Below are 9,186 nucleotides of genomic sequence, written 5' to 3'. Positions count from 1 at the left end.
GTTTTTGAAGCCTCCTTGTATTCTGATAACTCAAATTTCTTTTCTGACATACTTTTCTGAATTGAAGAATATGAGTATAGGAAGCTTTCTCAAGATTGCACAAAACCCAGACACTGATCTTTATTTATGGGTTAATATGTCAGGGCTCTGGTGTGGTGTTGTAGGATAATCACTGGACTACTAACTACAAGGCCAATGGTTCAAACCTACCAGTTGCTCCTTGGAAACCCTATACAGGGTCACTATGAGTCAGAACTGAATCAATGGCAATTAACAACAATAGCAAAAGAACATGTGTGCTGCCATCTAAAACGGGTTGAGAGAATATGTTTTGGATAGTTAAGAAAAAATAGCTCCTAAAGAGATGCTAAAGAGATACCTTTTTGACTATAGAATCGATCACAGTATCATAAGCTATAGTCATTATCCCAAAAGACTCTGCTTGAATGTATGCATCTCTGCCCTTTTGTACTATAGTACAGAAGTACTGAAACTATAAAACTGAGGCTTAAGAGAGCAAATCTCTAATAGATCAGATAATTTACAAAGCACTGGACTGGTTACTAACAGCAAGTTTGGCAGTTCTAACTCACCACACACTCCTTAGCAACCTGACTTGATAGCACTTAACAACAACAATGTATTCCATAGTGGCCAACTGAAAATTAATCAGTAAGTGCAGGTGATTAGTACATCATAGTTTGTTGTTGTTGTTAGGTGCCATTGAGTCAGTACCAACTCATAGTGACCTTAGGCACAATAGAACCAAATACTGCCCAACCCTGCATCACCCTCATAATCATTGCTATGCTTGAGTCCACTGCTGCTGCCACTAGGCTAATCCATCTCATTGAGAGTCATACTATTTTTCGCTGACCCTCCATTTTACTAAGCATGATGTCCTTCTGCAGGAACTGGTCCCTCATTATAATAGGTCTGACGTATGAGAGACGAAGTCTGACCATCCTGGATTCTAATGAGCATTCTGACTGAATTGGTGCCCACAAAACATTTGATAGAAGAACAAATGAACTAGTAAAGGACTGAAATTTCACTTGTACCTTTAAGCAACATTTTCTTTAGACTCCATGTGATCAATGCATAGCTTGGCAGAATGATTTGTTCAAGTGTCCTTGAACCATTAAGAATATAATTTTAATAATCCATTAGTGGATATCCAGGTTAATCAGTCTCATGGTACTCTTCTACTATAAAATCTTCTTTAGTAAACCAGAAGATATACAGTTTGTGAAAGCCAACGGAGCTCCAGCTAGGAAGTGTACCAATGGAACTCTAAATGGACATACTTGTAAAGAAAGACTTAACTCAAATACAAAGGGAATCATGGACCCCTGGCTTGGTGCTGTAGGATAAGCACTGGGCCACAAACCACAGGTTGGTAGTTCAAACTTACCAGACACTTCTTTGAAATCCTATACAGAGTATCTATGAGTCGGTACAAAATCGACGGTATAGAAGAACAACAATATTCAGAGCAGCAGCAGCAAATGGAATCATAGAAAGCCAATTTATAATTCATTGAGCCACATGTCAAAAACAACTGCTCTCAACAATTTAAAAGATTTTATTTGTGTGCTATGTGCACCATTTGAATCTGACAACCACATGGTTTACTATGCTGGGAATGACAAACTGAAGAGGAATGGTGTTGCATTCATTGCCAAAAAGAACATATCCAGATCAGTCATGAGGTACAATGCTGTCTGTGATAGGATAATATCCATGCGCCTATAAGGAAGACCAGTTAATACCACTATTATTCAAATTTACACACCAACCACTAAAGCCAGGGAGGATAAAATAGAAGAATTCTACCAACTTCTTCAATCTGAAATTGATCAAACATGCAATCAAGATGTATTGATCATTACTGGTGATTGGAATGCAAAGGTTGAAAAAAGAAAGGAAGGATCAGTATTTGGAAAATATGGCCTTGGTGATAGAAATGATGCTGGGGATAACATGATCAAATTCTGTAAAACCAATGATATTTTCATTTCAAATACCTTTTAAAGACAGCATAAGAGATGACTATATACATGGAACTCACCAGATGGAATACACAGAAATCAAATTGGCTACATCTGTGGAAAGAGATGATGGAAAAGCTCTACATCATCTGCCAAAACAAAGCTCATATGCAAATTCAGACTGAAGTGGAAGAAAATGAAAACAAGTCCACAAGAGCCAAAATTTGACCTTGAATATATTCCACCTGATTTAGAGATCATCTGAAGAACAGATATGATACATTAAACACTAAAGACCAAAGACCAGAAGAGCTGTGGGATGACATCAAGAACATCGTACAGGAAGAAAGCAGAAAGTCATTGAGAAGACAAGAAAAAAGGAAAAGATCAAAATAGATGTTAGAAGAGACACTGAAACTTGCTCTCCAGCATAGAGATGTTGGAAGAAATGAGGAGGTTCAAGAGCTGAACAGACAATTTCAAAGGTCAGCTCGAGAAGACAAAAGCCAAATATTACAACAAAAGGAAGAATACAGTCAACATTTCTCAAAATGGGGAAACTTAAGAAAAAATTCAAGCCTTAACTTTCATTTTCTCTGTGCAAATTATTGAATGATACAGAAAGCATCAAGAGAAGATGGAAGAAATACACAGAATCACTGTATCAAAAGGAAATGGTTGATGTTCAACCATTTCAAGAGGTAGCATATGATCAAGAGCCAATGATACTGAAGGAAGAAGTCCACAGTGCATTGAAGGAATTGGTAAAGAACAAGGCACCAAGAATTGATGGAATAAAAATTGAAATCTTTCAAGAAAGTGAGGCGGAGGCACTGGAGGTACTCACTCATCTCTGCCATGAAATTTGGAAGACAACTATCTGGCCGACTGATTGGAAGAGATCCATATTTGTGCTCATTCCAAAGAGAGGTGATCCAATGGAATGCGAAATCATTGAACAATCTCTTTGATATCCCATGCGAGTAAAGTTTTACTAAAGGTAATACAGAAACAGCTGCAAGCATACATTGACAGAGAACTTCCAGAAGTTCAAGCCAGAATCAGAAGAGGCTGTGGAACGAAGGATATCATTGATGATGTCTGATGGATCTTGGCTGAAAGCAGAGAATACCAGAAAGGTGTTTACCTGTGTTTCATTGACTATGCAAAGGCTTTCAATTGTGTGTATCATGACAAGCTGTGGACAACATTGTGAAGTATGAGTATTCCAGAATGCTTAATTGTGCTCATGAGGAATCTGTACATGGATCAAGAGACAGTTCTTTGAATAGAACATTTGAACACTGAATGTTTTAAAATTAGGAAAGGTGTGCAACAGGGTTGTATTCCTTCACCATACTTATTCAACCTTTAAGTGCCTAATGGTACTGGGCTGTGGAAACCAAAAACAGGACAAACATATATAAGGTTTCCATGTCAATGTTGTAGGAAATTTACTTCTCTTATTTTCCATGGAAACAAATGCCAATTCTATTAGATGATTACTAACAGATATACTATTAACAAGATTGTCAATATTTTTCAGAAAAAAATAATTCCTGAGAGTATGAAAGCAATTCAAGTTTGAGCAGTTGGTACAAAAATATATTATGACTGAAATTATATGCCTCAAAACATGAGCAATGAGGCAGAACTGAATTTGTTCTTATCCACTGACAAGATATCAGCAACAGCATGACATTTAGTCACAGACATGTTCTCTGCCATTGACAAGCCTGGGTACAATTGCATTCACTTAAGACATGACAATTCAAGGGGATTCAGCAAAAAATTCAGTAGTTTCCCCATGTTTATCTATTGGTGTGTTTTCGTCACCCCAGTAAACATTGTGCTTTTGTAAATTGGGACACGGGAAGTCTTTTTTATATCAAGCTGTCACCAGGGATATCTACGAATATCTGCTGTTATTTCTAAATGCTGTAGAATCAGTTCCGAGTGATAGTGACCCTGTATAGGGTTTCTGAGAAGTGGCTAGTGCATCTGAATCACCAACCTTGCCATTCAAAAGAGCTTTTGGTCCAGTGCTTATCCTACAGCACCACACTAGGACTCCACAATAGCTACAGATCTGTTAAAAATAGCTGGACTTACATATGTAGTCAGACCTTCGGTGTCCTGATGTGTTACTGTAGAATAAAACACTGCACCACAAGGGGGATTTGAACCGCAAAGTTGGCAGTTCAAATTCACTAGCGGCATGTTCGAAATCCTATACAGGGTTGTTCTGAGTTGGAACTGACTCGACAACACTTACCAGCAACAACATTTAGAACTTCATCACACTTTTGTCTACACACAAACTCACACAACTTTCAAACACTTGATATAATATTTTTCTTCAATGTGGCCCTTGCCAATTATTTTAATCAAGTTTCACTTGTATAACTTTGTTGGAATTATTACATGGTATTGTGTGACACAGGGAAATTATATCCTTTTAGGAAAAGTTTTGTTAGTAAAGTAGAAGGTCCGTAACAAAGAGGGAGACAGTTCAATGAGATGAACTGAAATAGTTACTGCAACAATCACGAGGTTGACACAGGACTGGTCAATCTTTTGTTCTGTTATACATAAGGTACACCCTGAGTTGGAACATACTCAATGTCACCAAATAAGAACTGACAACTTTGCAAAACAAAATAAAATATATAAATATCTAAAAAAAATGGCAATCTAGAGGTGTAAAATCAACCAATATTGAAATATTTATGAAGATATGTATTGTAATTTTTAACTTGTCACCCTAATAAGATTTAATATAATGACCTCCTTGATTATATGTCCTACTCAGAAGAAGAAGAGAGCAATACAATTACCTCTACTACATCCAGTGGGGTTCTGAGAAGCATTTATATCACAAAGGGAATAATTGGATCAATTTTCTATTACTTGTTACTGTGAAGGTGTGACATTATTGATAACACACACTCAGATGAAATGAATTTGCAACTACATCTGCAAAGCTTATTCCATGCAATGCTTTTAAAAATTGACTTTCTTAGTTGAACTTTTATAATGGTCTATATTATTACCAGGATATAAAAAAAACAAAATCAACTAAGGACCTAAATTAAACCCCTAAAGGAAATAATTTTGTCTATTAACTATGGCAATGGGAATTATGAATTATTATTGTGAAATTGGCAGTTGTCGAGTTATTATTTCAATGTTCCCTTAATACATCATTGTGTTGAAATATACTAGTTATAAGTCCACTAATCATGGAAGGAAGAAAACTCTAACGTCTTTGGTGCAATTAAATATATGAGGATCAGCATAGCTGGGGCAAGAGTGTAAAGTTGGCAGGCACACTGAGCCTACACTCTGCAACAAAGACAAGGCAAACTGAGTGAAATAGATACCAATGGTGATTCTGGAACCCTGAGTTTCAGAGAAAAGAACAGAGAGGTGGATTGGGTGCTGCTGGAAGAGGAAGTAGAACTGGAGCAATGAGAGAGGAAAAAAAAACCAGAGAGGTGGCTTGGAATGGCATGGCCATCTTCGGCTTTTTCTATCTGATTTCTCATGTGGTGCTGTAAGATAAGCACTGGACCATACAGTTGCTTTGAACTTCAAGGTTCGTGGTTCAAACTCACCAGCTGCTCCTTGAAACCCTTTACAGGGTTGCTGAGTCAGAACCAACTCCAAGGCAATTAACAGCAACAGCAGTTGATACAGCAGCTTGCAAGCATAGGACGTAGAAGGGGGTTTGTGGCAAGGGGCTTCAGTTATCACTTGTTACCTTTTGTTACCACAACCTTCTGGTGACTGGAGGTGTGGGCAGTCCTTGCTCTCACCAATTCAGCAGCCAGTGGCACCCACTCTTGCATAACCTCTGCTCTGCCAGGGGGCAGGCACTGGGCCCCTGCTTCCGGTGGTGCATGAACCTACCCTGAATTATGCTATACAACCAGTGAGCAGAAAAACACATTCACACTTGTAGCCATTACTATATCCACTAGAAGACATGGTGAGTGCTTGTGAACACACAAATATACAGTCATGGATTAAATTATCTGTCTCAGAGAGAACAGATCATTTCAGTTTACATGAAGAAATAAGACAGAATGCCTTAAACAAGCTACTAAAATACAGAATCAGAAGAAAAAAAAATTAGCAGAAATAGTATTGGAATCCTTGATAAGGAATTCAAAAGAATGCCATTTAGGTACCTCCATTGAGAAAGGAGCTGGGGTAGCATAGTGGTTACGAATTGGGCTGCTAATCTCAAGGTCAGCAGTTTAAAACTACCAGCAGTCCCATGGGAGAACGATGAGGCTTTCTGCTCCTATAAAGATTTACAGCCTCAGAAACCCTATGCAGGGTTGCTATGGGTCAGAACCCACTCAATGGCAGTTAACAATAACAGCAATGGATTGAGATGATGATTGAATGAATTGAAATTCATGAGCAATGGATTGAAATGAAGGAAAACAAACAAAACTATGCAAAACTGTGACCCCTAAAGCTTGGGTCCTATGCCCTGGAGTGATTGAGTCCAAATTAGCAAACACTTCAGATAAACAAAGAAAGACAAAAGCCTTTTATTAGAGAGATGACTACCAAAAACACCTGAAGCAAAGCACTGTTTTGTGCTCCCATGACACTTTGTTTCAAGCATTTTTTATATACTACTTCTTGATAAGATTAGTAATATCCTACATGCAAATGGGGCTACAATTCTAACATCTGCACTAAGTCAAAAGGTGGACATGAGACCCCAGTAAAATCTCTAGGAGGGCATGTTTACCTATGCCAATGCTTGTTTGTCCAGATGAACCCTCCTTATCAGAATAAGAACCAGTCTTCAGGCTGAGCCAGGTATTAGTCACACTCCAAGCAAAAACAGTGAAAACATACATTTAAGAAACAGTGACAAGTGTGTAAAAGATACTCTCAGGTAGTGCTCGAGTCCTGGTGTGGCACTGTGGGTTAATGCGCCAGACTGATAAACTGTTTGAACTTCAAGGTCGGCAGTTCAAGCTCACCAGCTGCTTCTTGAAAACCCTATACAGGGTCACTATGGGTTGGAATCGACTCGACGGCACTTAACAACAACAAGAAGCAAAAGTTATGGAGTCCTGGTGTGGCAATGTGGGTTAATGTGTCAGATTGCAAAGCCATTTGAACTGCGAGGTCAGTGGTTCAAGCTCACCAGCTGTTCCCTAGAAACCCTATTCAGGGTCACTATGGGTCGGAATCAACTCAACAGCACTTAACAATAACAAGCAAAAGTTATAGTCTCAAAATGACTACACTTATGCTCTCAAAAATGACAAAATAAATAAAAAATGGAAACAATACAATTAGAAAATAACAATTAGAAAGCCAGGAGATAAACACTAAAACTTAAGAAAAATATAATACACTAAAAAGACTAAGATGTAGAATTGATTCAACAGAACAAAATTACTGGAAGAAAAATCTCTCATTTCCATCCGTTTGCTAAAAAAAAATCAGAAAAATCAACAAAATAATCCAAAGAGATCCTAAGATTTATGTGGGACACTATCAAGAGGATTATTTCACATGCTATTGTTGTTTAATGTCATCGAAGTGGTACCGACTCAGAGCATCACTATGCACAATGCCTGATCCTGTGCCAATCTCACAATACTTGCTATGCTTAAGCCCACTGCTGCTGTCACTGTGCCAATCCATCTCACTGGGGGGTCTTCCTCTTTTTCACTGATCCTCCATTTTGCCAAGCATGATGTCCTTCTCCGGGGACTGGTTCCTCCTGATAACAAGTTTGAAGTATAAGAGATGAAGTCTGGCCATCCTGGCTTCTAAGGAACATTCTGACTGTACTTCTTCCAATACAGATTGGTTTGTTCATTTGATGGTCCATGGTACTTTCAATACTTAACTCAAATCCAACACTTAACTCAAATGCATCAACTCTTCCACAGTCTTTTTTATTCATTGTCCAACTTTCTCACATGCATATGAGGTTGTTGATAATTCTGCGGCATGAGTCAGCCATACCTTAGCCTTTAAACTGACATCATGCTCTTGAACACTTTAAAGAGATCTTGTGCAGCAGATTAGCCTAATGCAATACATTGTTTTATTTCTTGACTGTTGCTTCCATGAATGTTGATGGCTCACCAGAGCAAAATGAAGTCTTTGACAACTTCAATCTTTTCTCCATTTATCTTGATGTTATTTACTGGTCCAATTGTGAGGAATTGTGCTTTCTTTACATTGAGGTGCAACAAATAACAAAGGCTGTGGTCTTTGATTGTCATCAGTATTATAAGTCCCTTTCACTTTCAAAAAGCACGGTTGTATTAGCTGCATATTGCAGGTTGTTAGTGAGTCTTCCTCTATTGCTGATGCCACATTCTTCTTCATATAATCCAGTTTCTTGAATTATTTTCTCAGCATATAGATTGAATTAGTATGGTAAAAGTATACAACCCTGGCACATACATTTCCTAGTTTTAAACCTTCAGTGTACCATTGTTCTGTTTGAAAAACTGACTCTTGATCTATATATAGGCTCCTTATGACCACAATTAAGTGTTCTGGAACACTTATTCTCAGCAATATTGTCTAATCTTGTCATGATCCACATAATTAAAAGCCTTTGTGTAGTCAACAAAGCACAGGTAAACATCATTCTGGTATTCCCTGCTTTCAATCCAGAGCTATCTTGTATTAGTAATTATATCCCTCATTCCACAACCTCATCTGAATCTGTTTGAATCTCTGGTAGTTCCCTGACAATGTACTGATGCAACCATTTTTGAATTATCTTTAGCAAAATTTTTCTTGCATGTGATAGTAATGATATTGTCTGATGATTTCCCCATTCTGTTGGGTCGCCTCTCTTTGAAATGGGCACAAATATGGATCTCTTCAAGTCAGTTGGCCAGATAAAGTCTTCCAAATATCTGAACATACATGAGTGGGTGCCAACTGTGTCGCATCAGTTTGTTGAAAGATTTCCATTTGTACTCCATAAATTCCCATAGCTTTGTTTTTTGCCAGTGTCTTCAGTGCAGCTTGATCTTTTTCCTCAGTATCATTGGCTCTTGATTATATGTTACCTCCTGAAATGGTTGAACATCCACAATTTCTTTTTGATACAATGACTGTGTATTCCTTTGATCTACTTTTGATGTTTTATGCATAATTCAATATTTTGCCTATAGAATCCTTCAATACT

This window comes from Chrysochloris asiatica, unplaced genomic scaffold (genome assembly GCF_000296735.1).
Source record: "Chrysochloris asiatica unplaced genomic scaffold, ChrAsi1.0 scaffold00013, whole genome shotgun sequence".
In the NCBI taxonomy this organism is placed as follows: Eukaryota; Metazoa; Chordata; class Mammalia; order Afrosoricida; family Chrysochloridae; genus Chrysochloris; species Chrysochloris asiatica.
This window is presented reverse-complemented; position numbering follows the sequence as displayed.